Source organism: Prionailurus viverrinus, chromosome C1, assembly GCF_022837055.1.
Source record: "Prionailurus viverrinus isolate Anna chromosome C1, UM_Priviv_1.0, whole genome shotgun sequence".
NCBI lineage: Eukaryota > Metazoa > Chordata > Mammalia > Carnivora > Felidae > Prionailurus > Prionailurus viverrinus.
In genome coordinates this window covers 208,456,725-208,481,372 of record NC_062568.1, presented here as the reverse complement: position 1 = coordinate 208,481,372, position 24,648 = coordinate 208,456,725, and the positions used below count along the sequence as shown (strand labels likewise).

The window sequence follows — 24,648 nt, the reverse complement described above, 5'->3', positions numbered from 1 at the left end:
CCTTTTTAACTACTGAGAGTTTATAGCTTCTAACATTCCTGTTTTATTCCTTTTGTTCAAGACATACTTAAATCACCTTACCTAAAATGAACACAAGCAGTCTTCTGACTGGATAACTCCAAAGAACACCTACATTCTAGACATTCATCAGCAAGACCGAATGCAAATCAATTCCTCGACCGAAATAAAAGGATAAAATGTCACAAGTACTATTTCAAGTACCATCACATTTTTTAGCTTTATGATACTTCACAGAAATTTTATACTTCAAATCTAACCAGCAGGCCAAAGAATGCAAAAACTCTCCCGGAGACAAGAAAGATAAATTCAACAATTTCACCAATAGATGTTTCAATTCCCATGTTAAAATGTAAAAAGTGGGAGGTATCTCTTTTCACTTTGAAAATAATGTTCCTAACAAAGACTAAAAATAAAGGTTATGTTCTTTCTAAAGCAAAAGATTAGAAGACTGAACTGCCAATATTAGAATGGTCATGGAAGGAACAAGGGATAGAGACGCAAGAAAAAATAGCTAGTAAGAGGCTAAGCCACTTCCAAAATGGATACTGTGAATGTAGGGAACTCAATTAACTTCTCTAGGCTTGGCTCTCTCATTTTGTAACCTGAGAAGCCAGCATCTGCTGTTTCCTTCATAAGGTAGCTATGAGGACCAAACCAGAGGTTGGGGAAGGCCGTCCTGTAGGCGTAAAGCCTTTTGCAAACAGAAGCATAATCCCCACTTCACTTGGGAAAGCTCCGTTGCTGTGATAAGCTACTGACCACCTTTTACTCTGTATGTATGAAATTTACTCCGTATTAGTCTGCTCAGGCTGCTATAACAGAGTACCATAAATTGGGTGGCTTTAACAGCAGGAATTTATTTCTCATAGTTCTGGGGGCAGGGAAGTCCAAGATCAAGATTCCATCCTATTTGGTTCCCTGCCTTCTCGCTGTGTCCTCACAATGTGTGTGTGGGGACTGGAGGGAGGGGGGGACAGAAGGGGACAGCGAGAGCTCTGGTCTCTTTCTCTCATCACGGAGCGCCACCCTTATGACTTCATCTGAACCTAATTACCTTCCAAAGGCCTTACCCCCAAATACCAAAACACTGGGGGTTAGAGCCCAGTGTAACTTTGGGGAACACAATTTAGTCCACAGCACTCTCCTATATAATTTCTTTAATGACTGTCTTTAGACAGAAATTAAACCTTTGTATAAAAAACAATCAGGAGGCAGGGAAAATTTCAAGGCTATCTTACTTTTAAAAGGGTCTTACTTAATGCAGCTTACTGAGATTTATACAACAGAAACTTAAAATAGAGGAGGGAAGTGAGATGATAACAAGGCTAAGATTTATTCAGCATCCACCTGTACAAAATACTGCTCTAAGAGCTTTCCCCTTGCCCTGACAGTAGACACACAAAGTAGGCATGATCTATAGAAAAGGACTCTGAGGACACAGCAGTGAAAGAGGTGTGTGTCCTCAGGTCACACGGCAAGTCTCACAGGTGATACAGGCTACAGAGCTCGAACTGTAACTACACCTCCTACATTGCTTCCCTTTTCCTCGGGACAAGGAAAATTGCAGGGGGTTGTAGCAAAGAGATGAAAAAGATGAAACCGGGGTGCTTGGGTGGCTCAGTCAGGTCATGATCTAGCAGTTCATGAGATCAAGTCTGGAGCTTGGGATTCTCTCTCTCTCTCTCTCTCTCTCTCTCTCTCTCTCTCTCCCCCCCCCCCCCACCCCTCATCCCTTCCTTCTCTGTCCCTCCCCCCTCAAAATAAATAAACTTAAAAAAAAAAGAAAACTGAAACCATGAATGAGGTGTTCAGGTTCATTTTATACCTCCCTTACGTGTGGCCAAAATTTTATAAGCAAATAGCTTAGAGGAAATTTGATCAGTCACAGGATTCTAAATCCGTAAGTTAAAAGCAAACCACATTGCTCAGGGGGGTCGTTCTTTCTGGTACCAAGAGCTGAGAAAAGTTTCTCCTCTTGGTCCTCGTAAGGACAGCGTGCCATGCTGAACAAGAGCCCGCAAACTCCTGGATGAACTATTCAGGGCACCCAAACAGCAGGTTCACAGGGCTCCATATACGTCAATGGCCTCACACCACACTATTCAGTGAAGGAAATCTGCCAAAAAGAAGAAATGCAAAGGTAACTCAAACAGAGGTTTAGGGCTCACCAGAACAGTTCTTGATGGAGAGGTCCAGGGATGGGATTCAGGAGTTCCATAAACTACCGTGACTGGGTATTGTGGATAAGCAGCCAAACATTCACTAACTCTGCTCTGAGGGAAAAATCATGGCTTGTACTGATACTCAATCCTGACGCTGATAAAAAATTTTTTTTCAACGTTTATTTTTGGGACAGAGAGAGACAGAGCATGAACGGGGGAGGGGCAGAGAGAGAGGGAGACACAGAATCGGAAACAGGCTCCAGGCTCCGAGCCATCAGCCCAGAGCCCGACGCGGGGCTCGAACTCACGGACCGCGAGATCGTGACCTGGCTGAAGTCGGACGCTTAACCGACTGCGCCACCCAGGCGCCCCAATCCTGACGCTGATAAACACAGAGTTAAGAACTCCTGACAGGAATTAATCAACTGCACAACCCCAGGAGAGCCTATCCAAATCATCTTCACAACCAAAACTTTGAGTAGATATAGAGCAGAGTTAATTTGATGTTAAATTCTAATAAGTAACTGGATACATGCAAAGTCAAAACTGCTCTAAATAAATGTAGTTGGGAAGTAATTGCAGCTTCGTCTCGGAAGGGCACAGCATCTGCCCCATAATACGCCCTCAAATAGTCACTGCTCCAATAATTATTAAATATAAACTCCAAGGGCAGAATCCAATCTTCCCCATTTCTTTTTTTTTTTTTTTTTTAATGTTTATCCATTTTTGAGACAGAGGGAAAGACCGTGAGAGGCGGAGGGGCAGAGAGAGAGGGAGACACAGAATTCTGAAGCAGGCTCCAGGCTCTGAGCTGTCAACACAGAGCCCGACGCGGGGCTTGAATTTATGAACTGTGAGATCACGGCCTGAGCCGAAGTCAGACATCCAACTGACTGAGCCACCCAGGTGCCCCTCCAATCTTCCCTATTTCTGAGTGCCTTGCCCATTCCATAAACGGTTTTACAGTAAAGAAATTAATATATATCTTCAGATCTATACATAACTAGCAAACAGGGATCTTTGGCAGAATGAATAGATTTCAAAAAATTCAAAGCATCCCTTTACCTTTAAAATGAAATATTTTGGGGGCTCCTGGGTGGCTCAATAGGTTAATCATCCGACTTTAGCTCAGGTTGTGATCTCATGGTCCTTGGGTTCAAGCCCCACGTCGGACTCTGTGTTGACAGCTCAGAGCCTGGAGCCTGCTTCAGAATTCTGTGTCTCCCTCTCTCTCTGCCCCTCCCTGCTCATTCTTTCCCTCCCTCTCTCTCTCTAAAATAAACATTAAAAAAAAATTTTTAATGAAAAAAATAAAATGGAATCTTTTGCAAAATAAAGAACACAGGGTAACTAAGGGGAAATAACACTTGCATAGAATCAGTGAAAAATTAATACTACATTTTACATGAACAATAGACTAATAACATCATTATACAAGAATTATGCCCATTTTTTAAAAAGCGTAATCAGGTTATACTGTTCCTTAAATTTATACCGTTTTGCCTTTCCCCTACAGGATGGAAAATGGGCCCATGTAATATATAATATTTATGGTTCTCTTTTCTCCCTCTCCAAGGCAAGTGGGAGAGAAAATCAATACTGCAACACAGCTGACACGAGAAATGAGTAGTTCTTTAAAAATTTTTTAATAAACAGAAAGGGCTAAAATCCAAAATAATGACAACACCAAATGCCAGCAAGGATGCGGAGCAACAGGAACTCTCCCTCACTGCTGCTGGGAAGCAAAACGGTACAGAACCTTTGGAAGACACTATGGCAATTTCTTACACACCTACACATACTGTTACCCATACGATCAGAAATCACATTCCCTGGTATTTATCCAATGCACTGGAAACTTATCTCCACACAAAACCTGCACAAAAATGTTTATAACACCTTTATTCATAATTGACAACACCTGGAACAAAGATGTACTTCAACAGGTGAATGGATAAAATGTAGTACATTCAGACAATGGAATATTGTCAGTGATAAAAAGAATGAAGCTATCAAGGCACAAAGCAACATTGAGGACTCTTAAATGCTTATTGCTAAGCAAAAGAAGCCAATCTAAAAGGCTCCATACTCTATGATTCCAACTATATGGCATCTGAAAGGGGCAAAATTATGGAGACAATAAATATATATCAGTGGTTGCAAGGGGCTTGGAGAGAGAGAGGGAGGGACAATGAGGTGGAGCATAAGGTGTATTTAGAGCAATGAAACTACTCTGTGATACTGTAATGGTAGACAGATTATGAAACATTTGTCAAAATCCACAGGATGTACAACTCGAAGACTGAACCCTAATATAAACTATAGACCTTAGTTTAATAAGAAGTTATCAACACTGGTTCACCAACCATAATAATGTACCACACCAATGCAAAATGTTCATAATAGGGGAAACTGAATGGGAGGGAGCATATGAGAACTCGCTGTACTTTCCACTCAATTCTCCCATAAACTAAAAACTATTCTAAAAAATAAAGTCTATTAATTGAATTTATTAAATAGCGGCTTTAATTCTTTTAATGTTTTAATGTATCACATACAATAAAATTACTCATTCAGTAACAAATGTTTATGCAATCAACCCAAACCTGTTGAGAAAACTGAAAATAACTATCGAAAAAAGCCAAACTGCTTTGGACATTTGTTCAGCACTTTTTAGTATTCCTTTCCATTCAAAGATCAAAACGTAAATTGCTTCTGTCCCCGACATACTTGAGAGTGAATACTAATTTATATACTTCTTTCCATGGACATCTAACATGTTTTTAAAAAACAAAAAAGGTGAACATCCCATGACTGAGTATTCCCTTACCTATTCAGTGTGCGCATTACGTTCTGCAGAAAGAGCACAGCCTATGAAAGAAGAGACTGCCTGGGCAGATGATCAAAGAAGAGGGGATAAATAAGGGGGGAATTAAAAAACAAAAGAAAGAATATATACACAACCTAACTTTCCTAATTATTAAAATATCCAGGGGCACTTGGGTGGCTCAGTCAGTTAAGCGTCTGACTTCAGCTCAGGTCACGATCTCACAGTTCACGAATTCAAGCCCCATGTCAGGCTCTGTGCTGATAGCGCAGAGCCTGGAGCCTGCTTTGGATTCTGTGTCTCCCTCTCTCTCTGCCTTTTCTCTGCTTGCTCTCTGTCCCTGTCTCTCTCTCTCAAAAATAAAAAAACATTAAAAAAAATTTTTTAAATATCCACACACACACAAAAAGACAAAAGAATGAAATATCTAAAACCGAAACTAGAAAAATAATTGTTCAAAAGGTTCAAACTAGATACGTTTTTCTATGAAGTTTTAGTCAATTAATAAATAAATGTGTATGCCTTTCTTACCAGCCCTGTCACATATTTAAAATTCCTAGATAAATTCAAACTATTTTCCTCTGTTTTACATTTAATTTATGCATTACTAAGCAAATAAATAATAGTATGTATGGTCAAAAAATTTAAGATTTAGTAATTTATGTCCTTCCAAAAGAACATTTACTAAATCTCTGTAAGAGAAAAAAAAAAAAAAAAAAGCCTTTATCCTGGGGAGTAGACTTGAGTATTGAAGGGCTTTTTTGTTGTTGTTGTATTTGTTGGTAATTCCAAAAAATACAGAAAGTTCTCTATGTAACGTTATATATGTGTAAGATATCAACTCAATATTATTTAACACTTTAAAAACATTTAAAAAGACAGAAGGATAGTAAAACAACAAAAACATATTTTAAAGATAATCAAGAGCCGTTCTCCAATCTGGCTCCTAAGAGATCACATTAAAAAATTCTGGTTGGGGCACGTGGGTGGCTCGGTAGGTTAAGCGTCCGACCGTGGCTCAGGTCATGATTTCGCTGTTCCTGCGTTCAAGCCCGGTGTTGGGCTCTGTGCTGACAGCTCGGAGCCTGGATCCTGCTTCGGATTCTGTGTCTCCCTCTCTCTCTCTGCCCTTCCCCCCTCACGCTCTCTCTCTCAAACACTAAATAAACACTTAAAAAAATTCTTTTTTAATTCTAGTTATCTGCCTCTGTATATGAGCACTCTGGTTGTTTATGCAACACACAAGCTGCCCCAAATAAGAAATCCTGAAGGCAAAGCAAAAGGAAGTAAGTAATTTCAACTGGCATTTACAAAAGGCATACAAGTGAAGTCACTCCTGCTGCTGAGGTTCCAAACCAGCAGAGACTTGAATATACCACTGTTTCCAACCAGCTATTTTTAAATTATTAGTAGATAATCTGGTGAGCTTGCAGTAAATACAGCTGTGAACACAGCAGCACACACCATCTGGAGGCTTTTGACTTAAACAATCTTTCAGATGCACAGTATATTCACGCTATTTTGTTCCTTTGAAGCTCAGTCATATATAAACTGACCCTTTTTTTAAAACCACAACTACAAAAGCTCATTCAGTTTACGGAAAACAAGACAAGAGAAACAGATCTAATTGTTCAACTTTGGAACCAAGTGATTATTTCAAATCTTTGCTGGCATAAATACTTTAAATTTTGTAAAGAATTTCCCATACTTTAAAGAGTTTTTAACTCTTCCTAGGTACTTCTAACTAATCCTCTGAAATTAAGATGTTTTCTACTTTCTAAAGTGATTCACATCCATTACCTCATTTTGTCCCCAAACCTGAATACAACTGTCACATTAATCATCATAAAATCCTACCTACAGAAAGCCACTGCCATTAACCTCTTTAAAACATCAACCAATGACTGTGATTAACCTGCGGCCTCTTCCAGCCACCTTCTGGCACTTCCTTCTCTCACTGCCAAACGCCTCCACATTTTCTGAGCAAAGGCAAACTAGTTTCACTTCAACACTGGCCATCCTCTCTACCTCCTGGGCGTTCTGCTGTCACCAAACTGTCAAAGGTTCCACTGACTCCTGCATAGTTTTCTTGGTTCTCATTCTCTAGTCCAGGACCTAGAACACGCCCGTGTCCCGTCACCACCCACTTAGAAGCGCTTTTCGTCTGTACCTTTCAGACCTCCTTCTCTCAAATTGTTCTTCCATTTCTTCCTCTTGCCAGCACGTTGGCTTTTCTTTTCTAATAACTATACGTACACGCATGACCTCAGCACTAGCTCCTACGTGAGATTCAGTGAGTGCTCTCTGGTTTGCATAAATACATCTCAAAGCCATGTGAGCCACATCTGTGGGGGAGAGGGCCAGGGAGGCCCTTTTACAAAGGTCACCTCTCGTAGGATGAGAGTTGGTCAAATTAAGAATAGAGTCAGGGTTTGGCTTGGAATCCTGGCCTCCCCGCGCACTAGCTGAGAGGCCTTGGTCAAACTGCTTAATCTCTCAACTTCAGCTACCTAGTATACACCTAAGAGGAATTTAAACCTGTGAAGATTAAATAATGTATGCAAAGACAGAACAATACTAAGGAAATGAAGTTATTATTCATAATTCCATCATCTAAAGATTAGCACTGTTATCATTTGGTCTATCTGTTTCTAACCTTTTTCCTTAACCTCTGTGAATATATTTGGCTGTGCACATAGTTTGGAATCACGATGCATAAACAGTTTGGCTTCTATGGCTTTCTACAGGGATTTACATTAAGGCTTCTTCATATCATGATGATGTTTTTTTAATTTTAGAGAGAGTGAGCAAGTGGGGGAGGGGGCGGGAGAAGAAGAAGGAGAGGGAGAAAGAGGGAAAGGGGGAGGGAGGGAGAGAGAAGGAAAGAGGGAGAGGAGGGGAGAGAGGGAGAGGGGGAGGAGGAGGGGGGAGGGAGGGAGGGAGGGAGGAAGGGCGGGAGGGAGAGAGAGGGAGGGAGGGAGGGAGAGAGAGGGAGGGAGGGAGGGAGGGAGGGAGGGAGAGAGAGAGAGAGAGAGAGAGAGAGAGAGAGAGAGAGAGAGAGATAGATCTCAAGCAGGCTCCACTCTCAGGACCCTGGGGTCATGACCTGAGCCAAAATCAAGAGTCGGATGCTCAACTAATGGTTGCATAATATTTCCTTTTATGAATGGGCATAAGTCAACATTCCTCTTCTACTGTTGAACACTTAAACTGACAAATCACAATCTTTAAAGTTTTTGCTGTCCCATTTTTTTTTTCTTTACCAAAAAAAGTCTGTTCTGCCTTTATTCCACCTGCAAGCTAATAACACCATCTAGTTGTATGAGACACATTTTATCAAGAAAGAAAACTGGTGCTTTAAAGGGTGATGTTAAACTTCCCATATTCAGCTTCTAAAAATCACTACCATGACCAAAAGTTCTATCTTTGCACGGAATCCTCATGTTCCCTTTAATTTGTATTGTCTTCCTCCATTGGAATGTAAGTGCTCTAAGGGGCTTCGTTCTTTTTTGTTTAGCAACTAAAACAGTACCTAGAGCAGAATTAGTGCTCACTATATTAATTATTAGCTGTTATCATGTGCCAGGCATATTCCTAAGAATTTTGCACAACCCTCTGAAATAGAGTGATCATTTTCCTCCTGGTCACAAAGAGGCTAAGTAACATGTAAGTCTCACAGTGAGTAAGCAGTAAAGCTAGGAACTGAACTCAGGCAGCCCAGCTATTAACCACCAAGCTGTACTTAAAAAATTGATTCATCAGACCAGCAGAGCTCCACGTATAACATTAAACATTGAGTACAACTACGCTTTTTCTGCTAATTAAATGCCAACATTATTGTTTTATTTCCATTACAAATATATATCAACTATATCAAGGATTTTTGAACAGATTTTGGAGGGCACTTCTATGACCCTAATCACCATTAATAAATTTGGATTCAAAAAATATGGTCTAGGGGCGCCTGGGTGGCGCAGTCGGTTGAGCGTCCGACATCAGCCAGGTCACGATCTCGCGGTCCGTGAGTTCGAGCCCCGCGTCGGGCTCTGGGCTGATGGCTCGGAGCCTGGAGCCTGTTTCCGATTCTGTGTCTCCCTCTCTCTCTGCCCCTCCCCCGTTCATGCTCTGTCTCTCTCTGTCCCAAAAATAAATAAAAAACGTTGAAAAAAAAATTAAAAAAAAATATGGTCTAAAAAAAATGAATTTACGAATGAACTTTTGAAATAACCTGTTTAGATCTAGGACACTTCCATTTTTCCCTGGATTCGGCAGTTGCTGTTGTCAATCTAAATGTTTTCATTTCTTTTAATTAAAGAAAACATTTTCTAGATAGGCTAACTGAAATTAGCATATTTTTTAGAAAATGCTGCACTCTCTTTCCTCATTCCAGGTAATTTTGAGAAGGACCTATTTCTCCAAAGAGTTAAAAAATACTTCCGCCTACGCCAACCTCCCTTCCCCAGCTCCAGCAGTCCACTATCAGTAACTGGGGCTCTGGAAAAGCCTCTATGTATAAACAGATTTCAGTCCATTTTGTTTGTGGCTTTTGCTCCTTTTTAAGAAACACAGGGAACAGTCTTAGAAGTCTGTGATGGTATTTCCTCAAGACAGAGGCAGACAGTAAGGAGACCAGACTACTGAGAAAAAAAATGTGTCATGCACATCGAAATCTATTTTATGACCAGAAAAGGCTGGCTTTGTCACAGTCCTATATTCTAACACTCAAAGCTACTCAATCTGAAATAATTACCAATAATGTGGAGCCAAAAACTCATTTTAAAATTTAAAGGTGGTCACACGTGTCCCTGGACAGACATTTCTAAACCCTTCTATTAATTACCCAGTCCTTGGCCAAGCTGCTGTTAGTCAATGGCTCGCTCAGTCCTTTGGTTACAATGTAAGAAGAGGTAAGAGACAGGGAGAAACAGTTTAGCCATGTTATTACTGTTTTACAAACTAACCCCAGAATAGCAAATAAAAACCAGGTAGGGGTGGGTGGGTGTGGGGGGGGGGGGTGGAGAAAGAGAGAGAGACAGAGTTTCAAATACTGGCTTCCTATGTCATTTTAAAATGGATGGTTCCACTGGCTACTCAGACTACACAATTGCAAACAAAACCCTCTGACCTTGGAAAAGAATAGTAAATGTCATACCTACTAATAAATTACATGTTTTACCAATTTCCTCAAAACCAAAAATAGATCTCCAACAAGTAAACTATTTCATGAGTAAACAAAAGCCTGTCTTGTTCTATCATTTGCTTAAAAGCAAGCATAGTGGCAATGGGAGAGGGATTAAGGAACACAGCCAGACAAGTCCATAAAACCTCCAGTGTAAGATAAAACCACCCTGAAGGGGCGGCCAATGATTTCTGACCTAACAGCTGTACACAGTTGCAGTAATTGAAACGAAAAGCTAGTCTGCATAATACACAGGCAATTCCCTGACCCTTACTGACAGGGTGACACTCTTCACCTCCCCCATACACAATGTAAACAATGAACTGGCACACAGCTGAAGTTACCTGAATCTGGAATATGTATACATTCAAGCATTTCAGAAATAATCACAACCATGCGGACTGGAACGTATCCTATAGGAACACTGGCTATAAAAAAAAAAAAAAAAAAAAACATACACAAAGGAAGTGGTACATACATTACGTCAGCTCTCGCCTCAATTCATAAATACAAAACCACAAAAAAACAAGACAAAAATTTAAATAGCCTCTTTCTGGAACCCTTCCTACAGTGAATGAATGTAGGTTAAGTCTTTAAATAAGTCACTGAACACTACTTTGAGGCATCGCCTTCAACAGCCAGGCGAAGGAAAAGTGTAACCTTAGTCAATTCTATCACGCAACCAGATCAAATAACATTTCAAGCGCCGCCTGCCAAGCGCCAGGGCCTGCCAGAGTACAATGAGCACTCAAGTGCTCTGGCCTGAAAACCACCTTTCACTGGGATCTTTATAAAATACTTTAAACACTACTAAATTACAGAGTTGAAAAAAAACAAATACAAGCTTCTAACTGCTGCTCCCACACTATTGTGAAGTTTCTGTTAAGTCTCTAAAATGTCTGCCTTGTGTTATTTTATTAGGCAATGTAAATATTCAGAAAGGCAAGTGCCTCTTAGAGCTCAAATCTAACACATGCATAAAAATGTGGACTTGGTTGTGCATCTGGAAATAATTGCCCACAGATCAACAGGCTTACATGGGATATTGTTCCCATCTGTAAGGTTTCAAATCATGTCTACTTTAAATGTGGAGTTCCTAGCCAGAAATACAGAGGAAGGGAAGGAGGGGAAGGAGGGGAAGGAGGGGAAGGGGGGAAGGGGGGGAAGGAAGGGAGGAAGGAAGGAAAGAAGGGAGGAAGGAAGGAAGGAAGGAAGGAAGGAAGGGAGGGAGGAAGGAAGAGAAGAAAACCTCAATATAGTAATTTTGGCACAGAATTTTATGGACTTTGTAAACTCTGTCCTGAAACGTTAATTCAGGGTCTCAATCTTAAAGCACACAAACACAATTTCAAAGGGAAAAATTAATTTGTTGACCCCCCACGTTAATTCACATACCATTTTTTTTTAATTTCCGTATGGCTGAGAGGAGGCCTCCGGCCAAACAATGCCCCAAGGAGAGCAGGCACACGTGCCCCAGGAAAGCCTAAAAACTGAGAGTAAGACAAAGTAACACAAGTCTCAGCAAACAGAAAGTGGTCAAGCAGGTCTCCCCAGAGCTTCCAGGAGAGCCAAGTAAACAAGGGGAAGGGGCGGGAAGCCAGCTCCTCAAACCGAAACAATTTTAACAATTTAAATTTAAAGCCATCTTTTTCAAAACTATCTCTGCATTTTAGCTAGTCTGGCAAAACGTTCGTGTTCTGGTCCCAGAAACAAATTGTATTTGTCACTTATGTAGCCCAAAATTATTTATAATCAGGTCCATCAAATTCATTATATTTTTACACTGAAAATTACTCCACAAGTTTCTCATCTCTGACTACTGGGTAACACTTTGCTCATCTTCAATAACACTTTCCTCACAGAAAAGACAAAAACATACACACACAGACACGTCTTTTTAAAATAGTGTTTTCTCTGCCCTAAACGGTGTTTCTCAATTGGTTTATTTAATTGGGATCTCTAGAGTTTCGGCGATTAAAAAAACCAGTAAGCCCAACAAAAATGCCATGGGACACAGCAAATACCGATTCCTGATTCCTGGAAAGCCATCATCATTCTTAACACCGGAGTGGTTCATCTTTGCAGGGTTAGCTACAACACTCTCGGTACACCCACCTCCGAGAGCCCCTGTGCCCACACTTGTCCAACTTCCTGGCCCGCGACCCGCGTCCCCCTTGCAGCACGAGGAGCTGGCCACTTGCCTGCGGCCGGTCTCGGCAGGAGCTGAGCCCGCAGGCCTCGTCCTCCTCCGGCGCAGGGCCCCCGCAAACTCAGGCCCGCGGGCAGGGGCGGGGCGGGCAGGGACTCGGGGCGTGAAATGCACTTGCTAAACAAAAGGAGGCCCAGGCGGTCTCAGGACAGCGCGGCACGGGCTCATTTCCCCCCAGCTTGGTGGCTCCGGGAGGTGGCCGCACGGGGCCCCGCCCGCGGCTGGGGGGATGCGGCCGCTGCTCCGGCTCGCGATCCTTCAGCCCTGGCGGCTGGGCCAACACTGCCACATGCCAGTGACCCAGACGCCGGGAGAGAAAGAGCAGCCACCCCGCGGAGGCAGCGGCGGCGGCGGCGGCAGGAAAAACCCGAGCTGGATCCCGGACTGCTCCGCGCGCACCCTTGCCTGCTGCTGCCGCCGCCGCGGGCGCGGGCGCGGGCGCGCGCACACACAAAAGCCACCGACTGCAATTTTCTCTCCTTCCTAGCTTGGCCAGCCTCCCTTCTCCGCTCGTCCCCCGCCCCTCCCGAAAGCCGGAACTGGGAGGCTGCGTGATGGATGGCAGCTCTTAATAGCGTGGTCAGCTAGAAAATGCATCTGCAAGCAAGATATTAAAGAGGCAGCGCATCCCCGTGAGTGATCAGCAGTTCACACATCCTAGAGCTGCCTCTGCTTCTGCCAGGAATATTAATGCCAACCACCTCTGACGTCTAACAAATGCAGATGAAATAACCAACAATCATAGGCATGCAGAACATTTGTTTCAAAGATGCACAGGAGAAAGAAGCATTGTTTGGTGTCAACATTTCTGACCCCAATTTTCCTTACAGGCTTTAGGAATTCTAAGTCATTTGTTTAAAACTCTCTTCTCTCCAATCCTTTTTCACCAAGAAAACAAAGTTCCCTCTGCTAGACAAGGCATTTCTTCAATTAGGCTTGACTGAAATCCACCTAATAAGGAAGCAAAACAAATGCATATTCTTGGCCACGTGGCCTTAAATAAACGTATAACCCACCCCAGATGCCTCATTAATTCCATTGTTATGTGCATCTAAACAGAATTACCCACTGTTAATTTCAAGTTAGTTTCCTCCCCACTCATAATCTGGTAAACATACACCTTCCTTCTAAAATTTATTAACATTAAACTACATTTATGCTAGTTAATGGTCAAGACCATTTTTGTCTCAAATAAGACAGTCCATAGCAAATTCTTAAAAACACGTTCCCACAGCATATGAATTTAAAGTATTACAAGTATTAAACTCACTGTCAACCCAAATTTGCAAGTTATAAGCTCAAAATTTAAAATGATCTCTTTGGGTATCTTTAATAGTATACCTTTTGCCTTCCAGGCAAGTTTCACTGGAATCTGAAATAGCTTCCTAAAGGTTATTTGACTTTCCAAAGCCCAATAAAGTCACTGAATTATTAGGTACCTTCTTACCAATAGTCAGAGATTCAGACAAAATGGTAAGACCAAAGTCTCTCAAAGGGGGCAAGAGGAGGCTGCATAGAGAGAACCCGGGGGTCCTGCCTTGCTGGCAGATAACCAAAGTGATATGCCCATTTGCTATTTAAGTAAGCATCATTCTGTTGATTTCTCTTAAAGAAAAATCAAGTTATTCTACAGGAGACAGAAACAGCATCTAGAACCACTAACACCGTCCACATACTGAGAACAAGAACTGATGAAGCATGATGCCTCTACTGCCCTGAAAGGTGGCTGTGATCATACAAATCAGAGGTGGTCTACACAGCACAAGCGTGGCTCTACTACAAGCCCCACTAAACACCCTCCATTCCTCACTGAGACCATGGGGGGGGGGGGGGGCTGCGGATGAAAATCTGCTTCATAACCAAGGTGCTCTGAGATCACTCCATACATGTCAGCCATGAAATCGACCCTGAAGCCTAGCTACAAAAGCCACTCCTGTACTCAGACCCACTTCCAATTTTCTAACCAGCTAGATCTAGACACAAACAGGGCCTGGAGAGGGTTGTTTTTCCTGTAGACCCTTTAAAAAACCGTTGGGTTACACCAAGCTGTAAAGGGCTGGTGAGAACAACCTGAATTCATACTGTACCTAGTCTGTCAGGGATTCTTGTCCTTGTGTCGCATCCCCTCCCCGTCCCCCACCTCTCATTATGCCAGTCTTTCAAATTCCCCAAGGTACCACGATTTCTAGCACACACCATGACTGCTTCTTCCCAGTAGAGCACGAGATTCTCCCTGCTCCCCACCACAGACACACAGTTTAAAGCCTACTCCTCCTTCAAACCTCAGGTCAAACATCACTTGGCCAGAGAAGCTTCCCTTGAGGCCCTACTCTAGGTCAACTTCCTTTGTTCTAAGTTCCCGGAGAACCGTGTTCCTCTCCTGAAGAGCACATCTCCGTTTCTAATTCATTGGTGTGATTTTCTGATTAATGTTCGCAGACCCCTCTAGACCGCAAGTTCCATTAGAGAAAGTTCTACATGTTTGCTCATTATCAAATACGGGAGTGTTGAGCATACAGATTTGTGGGATGAATAAGTGAACTGACAGCAACAATCCTGTTTGATTCATTTTGCATATTCTCTGCATAGTTCTTGGCTCAAAGAAGCCTCTCACAGATAAGTAGCATCTATACAATAAATAGGAGTTCTTTTATTAACCTTGAAAAGTCTGGTAAAAGGAAGATTTTGATCCCTGCTTTATATAGAGAGATATAAATAATTGTGTCCAAGGTAACTCATTAAAAACATTGAGACCCCAACCAGGGTGCTATATGAAAGGTACACTTTTTTTTTTTAAAGAGTTAATGAGGTACAGAAGCCATCATTAATTTATTCAAGCCAAATTCTTTCTCTACTTATCTGGCATTTAAGAAAGAGGCAAACAGCAGTGGGTATGCTGGATACATGACTAAATCTCATATACAGAGAGCAACATAAACAGAATGTAAAAATGTGAAAGCACACAGTACCCTGGTTTGTCTTCGATGCTTCTCTGACGCAGAAGCAAAATTCTGCTGGGGCAAGCGAGATAATCCTCACCTCTCTTTCACGCTGAACTTTTCTTTCTTTTCATTTTTTTTTTCTCTCTCTAAAAGACCTCTATTTCCCTGACTTGAAAGCCTTCCTAGGAGTTCTTTTGACCTGAGGACTGCCAGTCAGTGACAGAACGTGACAAAATCACCCTCTCCAACTCCTCAAACAAGTATTCATTTTAAACCCTCTTATAAATTAGGAGATCTATAGATGAAAAATGGGAGTTACTACAATAAGAATAACAATTTCTCACAAGTTGTGCATAGAAGCACGTGAAAAGGTGCAAGAAAGAATGTGTGAGATGAATTAAAAATATTAGATATACCCCACCCTCATCTCCAAATTAATCCTCATTGTTATTTTCAACATTCCACTCGGCCCTTCTTGGTTCCCACAGGATTTCGCCCTGGCCTTCTCTTTTTTTGTTCCTTTTGTCCGGAGTTCCGTTCCATGTAAATTCCAGCTCCATGTTTTAGAACGCCCCGCATTTATCAAAACAACCCTGTCAAGTTGAGTACCATTAACAGATAATGAGAGGAGACAACAGATGTGGTTAGAAGCAAAGCACTCCATATTCTACAGGCCTCAGCATGCAGCCAAGTGAGCTGACATCTGACTTTACCCTAACAGTTATAATTAAATAGAAAGTCTAGTTAAACTAACATTAAAGCCATGACCGGGACGGTACACAGGGGAAATGTAAAGTATGACCTTGGCACCAGCTGAACAGGGCCCAGGCTACTCCTGACCCTAAACTTCCAACAACTATACTGCATTTACTCTTTCTGCCACTCTGTTTCTGTCACAGCCACCAAGACTCTGGGCCACCTCTTCTAAAGAAAGTGGTTTGGGACCACTCCCCAAGACCACCAAAAGGAGACGGAGACTGCAATTTTTACATGAAAGTTTAAAGGTAACATTCATCTAACAAAAACTATGAGATCTGCCTAGATTCTATCAAGTCAACATGCGTTTCTACAGCATTATCTAGTAATATCATTCACATCAAATAATTTAGCTCACCCCAGTGTCAAAATGTCAAAAAAAAAAAAAAGTCAATCAAGCAAACACTGAGTGACTCAAGGGTTAGTTGAGTATGGTTAGTTTTGTTTGCAGAGTGTCCTAGGACAGGTAGGTTTGTATTACTGTACAGAATATAAAGTTATAATTTCAAGCAAACCATCTCCTTCTTTTCCTTTTCCAAGTCACAAAGTGGCACCACCTAACAAAATCTTTAGAGTTAAAACACACACACACACACACACACACACACACACACAGTTCTTTTTGAAGCTTTTTTGAATGTTTTATTTTTTTTTAATTTTTTTTTTTTTACATTTATTTATTTTTGAGACAGAGAGAGACAGAGCATGAACAGGGGAGGGGCGGGGGCGGGGGGGGGGAGACACAGAATCCAAAGCAGGCTGCATGCTCTGAGCCATCAGCCCAGAGCCTGACGCGGGGCTCGAACTCATGGGCCGCGAGATCGTGACCTGAGCTGAAGTCGGACACTTAACCGACTGAGCCACCCAGGCGCCCCTTTGAATGTTTTTAAATTATTAGAGTAATACATGTTCCTCCAGGAAATCCAAACAATTCCATTCAACAAGCTGAAGCGAGGCTCTCCTTTACTACACATGGATACAAACACACACAAATACTTAAAAACACATACATCTATTTGTCTGGGGTTCATTCTATTTTTAATTCATGAAAACGAAATCTACCATCCATGCCACATAGCAACTTGCTTCTCTCACTTTACAGCAGACCACTTTTATAGCAGCACACAATTGCGCAGTGTGGGAGGGCCATAATTAACAGGTCCCTAATCGCCACAACAAACTTCGATATGCATCTTTTTGCATATATGTGAGTACTTCCATACTGAAGAACTCTCTAGTTCAATAAGTATGCAATTTTTATTATTTTTATTTGTTTTAATGTTTATTTTTGAGAGGAGAGAGAAACAGGGCACGAGCAGGTAAGGGGCAGAGAGAGGGGGAGACACAAACTCGGAAGCAGGCTCCAGGCTCTGAGCTGTCAGCACGAGCCTGACGTGGGGCTCGAACCCACCAACCATGAGATCACGCCCTGAGCCGGAGTCTGATGGTCAGTCAACTGACTGGGCCACACAGGCGCCCCAAGTATGCACTTTTTAGTTAAAGAGAATGAACCAACCTGCCCTCCAAAAAACCAGACCAACTGATACTCTTCCCAACAACAGCCGTTTCCATACCGGCATTTCTGGTGGTTTGAGTTTGACATTACGCACTCCCCGGGTCTATCTTTCTCTATCCATTCTCTATTTCTTTCCATGACTCCTCCTAACTATAGGTAGTTAATATCTAGCCTCTTCTTTTTATTTTTTAAGTTTATTTATTTATTTTGATACAGAGAGAGAGAGTGGGGGAGGAGCAGAGAGGGAGGGAGGGAGGGAGAGGGAGAGGGAGAGGGAGAGGGAGAGGGAGAGGGAGGGAGAGAGGGAGAGGGAGAGGGAGAGGGAGAGGGAGAGGGAGAGGGAGAGGGAGAGGGAGAGGGAGAGGGAGAGGGAGGGAGAGGGAGAGGGAGAGGGAGAGGGAGGGAGAGGGAGAGGGAGAGGGAGAGGGAGAGGGAGAGGGAGAGGGAGAGGGAGAGGGAGGGAGAGGGAGAGGGAGAGGGAGAGGGAGAGGGACAGGGAGAGAGAGAGAGAGAGAGAGAGAGAGAGAGAGAGAGAGAGAGAGAATCCCAAGCAGGCTCCACACTACCGGCGTGGAGCCAAATGTGGGGCTCCAACGCGTGAACCATGAGATCACAACCTAAGCCAAAATCAAGAGTCAGATGCTTAACCAACTGAGCCACCCCGGCGCCCCAATGTCTACCGTCTTCTTAATCACACTCTGGCATCTCTCATGAGCGAAAAGATGTACTCTCAAGCTGTTTTTGTGTTACTGACTGCAAAATTTTATTTTTCCAGCCCTGGGCTTGCTTCTTAGCAACAGGTCCACATTTCAAATGCTCTCTGGGTTCCACCACACACTTTCAAATCATACTAAACCAAATCAAAATGTTCTTTCCCACAAGTCCTGGTTTCCCAACAAAATCCTTACTTCACAAGTACTCTCATTGCCCTGGTTAAGCATTAATAGCATGCCCTTTTTTCTTTTTTTTTTTTTAATTTTTTTTTAATGTTTATTTATTTTTGAGACAGAGAGAGACAGAGCATGAACGAGGGAGAGTCAGAGAGAGAGGGAGACACAGAATCTGAAGCAGGCTCCAGGCTCTGAGCTGTCAGCACAGAGCCCGACGCGGGGCTCGAACTCATGGACTGTGAGATCATGACCTGAGCCGAAGTCGGACGCTTAACCGACTGAGCCACCCAGGCGCGCCCCCCCCCCCCGCTTTTTTCTTTTTTTTTTTAAGGAAATTATGATTTATATTCTGAAATGTATGTGATATCAGAATTAGTACATTGAACATAAAATACTTCTCAGTTTTTAGCACTACTGAATGACACACTATTTTAATAACAGGTAACTATTGGGCACATGGCTCGGTCGGTGAAGCGTGCAACTACGTTGGGTGTAGAGACTGCTTTAAAAACCAAAATCTTAAAAAAAAACTGCGATAATAAAAAAATAATAGGTAACTATCATCTAACCCAGAGTTTGCAAGTCTTATGCAAATCAAGGTCCAGTATTTACTAATATGAATTTTTAAAATAACTCTCCTACCCAATTACCTATCCATTTATTTATCACATCACTTTCTATTCAGCCAACATTTCATGATCAACTCACATAGTTTCTTTGTAGATAAAAGTGCTGAAAAACAGATATATAAAAACTTGTATCAAGTTGATGATGATAATTATATCCACAGAGAACCAGGAGCGTATTTTGTATTAATTAGGCAAATACTCCAAATTATTAGGGGAAAGTGAGCTCTTATGTCTTTAATGCCAGAATCTTTTACATTTACTTACATTTACGTTTACTTACATTTACCTTTATTTACTCTTCTACATTTAAGAATAAAACTTATGAGGGGCACCTGGATGGCTCAGTCTGTTAAGCATCCAACTTTGGCTCAGGTCATGATCTCAACGGTTTATGAGTTGGAGCTCCACGTTGGCTCTGTGCTGACAGCTCAGAGCCTGCAGCCTGTTTCGGATTCAGTTTCTCCCTCTCTCTGCCCTTCCCCTGCTTGTGCACGCTTTCTCTGTCTCTCACTCTCTCTCTCTCTCTCTCTCTCTCTCTCTCTCTCTCAAAAATAAACATTAAAAAAAAAAAACAGGTTAGATCTCTTGTTAAGTGTTCTTACTGCCATAAAATAAAAACTTTAAAAAAAGAATCAAACTTATGAGTTAATTTCAACCTAGGTACTGTTTGAATCTACGTGATATGCTCTTAAAAAATAACTAGAAATAACATCAGATTCTAAAAATCAAAGAAGCTAAACTTTAGTAAAACTGTAAAGAACACATTCTCCAAAATTAAAGGGACAACATTAAATAAGGTTGGGTGCTAATTACAACTTCCCTTTTTGTTTTACACTTACCATAGTCCCAAACAACTATTTGAGTGATAAACTGCTAATAAGTATTTAAATAAGTTACTTCATCAAGTGCAAACGTTATCAACATCATTAAAACATCTTCACGGGGCAGGGGGCGGGGGGCGGGGGGTGGGGGGCAGGGCGGGCAAAGCTTGCAGCGCCCAATCCCGCTTGAATAAGAACAGAGGGCACCAGGTCCAGGTAGGGCTCCCAGCAGACTCTTCCAACACAGTGAGTCAACAGACAAGCGTAGCCCTCTAATGCATGAAGGGTGTGAAATAAGCCTTCAAGAAACTTGGGAGACAGACAGACTTCTAAGACAGCACATGTTTAAAACACTCACAGGCATTTTCATCTCTATTTTAAAACACACTAGTGATCTCAGATTGTATAGATGAAATCATAATGTTCCAATAAAGCAATACTTCGGAAGAGCAGAAACCTAGATAAGAAGAGAGATTTCTCATTATCACAGATTAAGAAAACAAAGAGTTTTGTGGAAGAAATCAGCTCAAGGACTCACAACCTTGATAGGGTGCTTTGAATAGGGCCCTTTATGTACTCTGAGCTGATAATATATGATAAAATCAGTGGGGATATATCCAAGCAAGTTTATTGGAAGTAATCTTAAGAAAACTAAAACTCCAACTGGAATCATTATACCAAGAATTCAAAATACCAACCAGATATATATTTGTGCAATTAAAATAATTATTACAAATCCAGGGGCGCCTGGGTGGCTCAGCTGGTTAAGCGTCCAACTCTTGGTTTCAGCTCAGGTCATGATCTCACAGTTAGTAAGATGGAACCCTGCATTTGGCTCTGTGCTGACAATGCAAAGCCTGCTTGGGATTCTCTCTCTCCGTCTCTCTCTGCCTCTCCCCTGCACTCTCTCTCTCTCTCTGTCTCAAAGTAAGTGAATAAACTTTAAAAATAATAATTATTATTATTGCAAATCCAAAACACTGCTTTGCCCTTCTTCAAAAAAAAAAATTCTGATGTATGTTTTTTCTGGTAATGTGCCCCCAATAAACTAAACTCCTTTTAAAATAAAGTCTCAAACATCTACATTAGGAAAAAATACGAATTTAAATGTTTCAAAACATTAAATGAGTACAATTTGCCAGTTTCCACATCACCGGTAGTGTTAACAATCCAGTACTTTTCTGCCTAAAACTCAATCACTTCTCTCTAGAAAATGTCAAAAGACTCTATCTAGTTCAAAATATCCACTCAAACATTGGCTAAGACAAAGATCAAAAGCCATCAGTCTCAAGAATGTTTGACCTAAACAACACAGGGTGGTTTCTTCTCTCTTGGAGGAAGGGGGTTAGAGGTGAGTGAGATTATTGTGAAGACAAATTCTGAACATCTATTCAAGTTTAATTTTAACTGACTTGAAAAAGCAAATATTTGGGCTACGGGAAACACAACTTAGTACAAAGGAAGACATGGGCTAACTTCTAACGTTTACATCATTTGATTAATTCTAACAATAAAACCTAAACACTGATCATCCTCTCCAGTCTGCAGAGCAAGCTAACTCTACAATGAAAAATATGAGAGCCCTACCAGACTCTGGTATGCTTAAACAATTATAATGTAAAGCATGTTCTTTCTCACAAGTGAAAGGAAATGACTGCCAAATGCTTCTTTTACAATCTCTCCAGAATACGGCAGATCCTTTTAATGTGAGATTTTCCTGACATTCCAATTGTAGCAGACGTTGAACAAACAGAGACGCATTAAAAGCTGACCTGGTTCTATTATCTTTTATTGAAAGCCTAGCAAAGATCAGACATGAGTCCAACGCTATTTACATTTTTTGGTGCATTAATCACTTTTATACTCAAGGGCTTTAGAAAAATTCAATAGTTCTTTGGTTTTGTGTTGTTTTTTTTTAATGATAATAACCACAGGATGTAACCATAGCTGTACTGGTCTTTTCTCAGGAAGGTCAGAAAAGCTTTAAAAACAGGAAGTCGGTGCTATAAGGTTGAAAATGTTTGTTTTAAGAGTCTAAGGCTTTATGGTTGCAGTTTGCAGTCAGGTATATTATGGAGGACCAGAGTTTATTCTTTCCAGCCAAGGATTAATGTTCCTGGGGAAAAGGCCAAAAAGGTGCCTAAACAAACTAGAAAAGCACATTATCCTAAAATAAGACTTGTTATGAAGTCTGAACCATAAATCTTCCTAGCTATCCTTCAACATTAAAGAAGAGCTAATTCAGTGAGTGCAGTAGGAGGAACAGTTCATCTTTTGTGATAATTTATAAAGGCTAAAGAAAAACCATAGTAACCAGTGCTAAAACAGCTACATAGCAACTATTAGCAGCTGGATTAAGATTGATACTTGACATTTTTATATATTTTTTTCTATTGATCACCTCATTCATGACACTAAATAGAAACCAAACATTATAATGGCAAGTTTTGTTAAGAAATCACACCAATGAGGATTAATTTAAAAAGTTTTTAATCTCTGACAAAATGGTTGATTTCTGCTTTTATTTTATTTTTTAAATTTTTTTTTAACGTTTATTTTTGAGACAGAGAGAGACAGAGCATGAACAGGGGAGGGGCAGAGAGAGAGGGAGACACAGAATCTGAAACAGGCTCCAGGCTCTGAGCTGTCAGCACAGAGCCCGACGCAGGGCTTGAACTCACGGACCGCAAGATCATGACCTGAGCCGAAGTTGGACGCCCAACCGACTGGGCCACCCAGGCGCCCCGATTTCTGCTTTTAAAAAGGAGCTATCTTTAAAATTCTATTAGAGTGCAAAAGAAATTCATAACATATCCAACCTGAAAGATATTTTATTTCAAAAAATCCAATTTCATGATTCTATTCTTTATGTATCCTTTGTTTAAACAGGTAACCAAAAAGAAATGCTTTATCATTTGTGGACTCCAATTTATATGGAATTAAATATTATATTATGAAAAATTTAAGGCAAAATATCCAAATATTATAATATGTATCTTATCAATTTAAAATCCATTTGGATTCAAGGGGTGGCTGGGTGGCTCAGTCAGTTGAGCATCTGATTCTTGATTTCGGCTTGCATCATGACCCCAGGGTCTTGGAATTGAGCCCTGCAACAGCCTCTGCGCTGAGCACAAAACCCACTTAAGATATTCTCTTTCTCTCTCTTTCTCTCCCCACGCCCCCCCCCCCACCGCTAGCTCTCTCTCTCTCTCTCTTGCTCTAAAATAAAAAATAAAATAAAATAAAATCCATTTGAATTCTAAAAAGCACTCCTCAGAAAATCGTATCTAGATATGTACTTTAAAATATGAATACAAGGGACACCTGGATGGCTCAGTGTCTGACTCTTGGTTTTGGCTCAGGTTATGTTCTCAAGGTTCATGGGATGGAGCCCCTCGATGGGCTCTGCACTGACAACACAGAGCCTGCTTGGGATTCTCTCTCTCCCTCTCTCTCTGCCCCTCCCCTGCTAGCACACTCTCTCGCTCGCTCTCCCTCAAAATAAACTTAAAAAAAATTTTTATGAAAAAATAAATCTTGTAACACATTTGATTCTTTAAGTCCATATACTTACATTACCCTAGATAAAATTAAAGTGAATGTTAACAATACTGCTGAAAGAATTTAACTACTTCTTTTGAAAAATTTACTGACACACACCATTAGCATTTTCTGGTGTGCTTTTGATCACCTGGTGAACTGAGTTGTAAATTTCAGAACTTCAAATTAAAAAAAAAGAAAGAAAGAAAATCTAACCAAAGGAACCGGCAATCATTTGAAGACACAGGCATCAGAGCTGAAATCTCTTTTTCTTCACAGAGAAAGTTGTACTACATTTTGCTACCTGCTAGCAAAAGACTCTTGAAATTTAGACATTCCATAATAATAATCGCAATTTTTTAAAGAGGAAAAAGGAAGGAAAACCATCATAAGAAATAAAAAAATAAATGATATAACAACCAAATTCAATCACAAAAACTTTAGTATTCACAAATGAGAAACACTGAAGTAACTGCTTTTTAAAAATGCTATGAAAGCAAAAGTACAGATATATTATCTAGCTTCAAAGAACTGAACATGATTGTTTAAACAATGTTTGGCATTTTACCCATTGATTTATTCAAAGTTATACTCCATAACCAGCCAAATGCTTTTTTAAAAAGAGAATAAGACAAGGGTGGGAGGGAGGGGAGGGTGGGAGGGAGGGGAGGGTGGGTGATGGGTACTGAGGAGGGCACCTTTTGGGATGAGCACTGGGTGTTGTATGGAAACCAAGTTGTCAATAAATTTCATAAAAAAAAAAAAAAAAAAAAAAAGATATCACCTAAATAACAACATAACATAGAATTAAAGACAAATTACATACACTCAAATATTAGAAATGTATTTGTTAGTCCATATTTTAAAGCTTATTTTCCCCATTTAATTGTAAAAGAATTGTAGAAAGTATAGAAAACATAGAAAAGTAGAAAGGAAGGGGGAAAATCAAATGTCACCATTCTGCTATTGTTAGAATCTATGTTTGTTTTCACTGTCACAAATATATATTACGGTACCAAAAAAAAAAAAAAAAAAAAAAAAAGAGAATAAGACGGATAAAATAGAAAATCGAGGACGCTGCAAATACTAGTTAGAGGCAGAAGCATCACAAGCTTATCCTTTGGTTAACAACAGTGGCGGTTTTCAGTATCTC

General features: G+C 40.9%; 1 protein-coding gene across 6 annotated transcripts in view; it reads right to left on the bottom strand.

Moving 5' to 3' along the window:
• The window catches only part of RERE (arginine-glutamic acid dipeptide repeats), a 422,701-nt gene that overhangs the window by 289,450 nt on the left and 108,603 nt on the right, over window positions 1-24,648 (bottom strand). For 3 of the 6 annotated variants that reach the window (XM_047872879.1, XM_047872883.1, XM_047872885.1), the window contains exons 1-2: window positions 12,305-12,686; window positions 11,585-11,679 (exon numbers count right to left, since the gene is read on the bottom strand). The exons of 1 other annotated variant lie outside the window; for it this stretch is intronic. The gene's annotated coding sequence lies outside the window, so the exon portion shown is untranslated. Of the gene's footprint in view, window positions 1-10,533; window positions 10,549-11,584; window positions 11,680-12,304; window positions 12,687-24,648 lie in introns of those variants that run through there. 2 more of the 6 variants (XM_047872881.1, XM_047872882.1) reach the window with 2 other exon arrangements.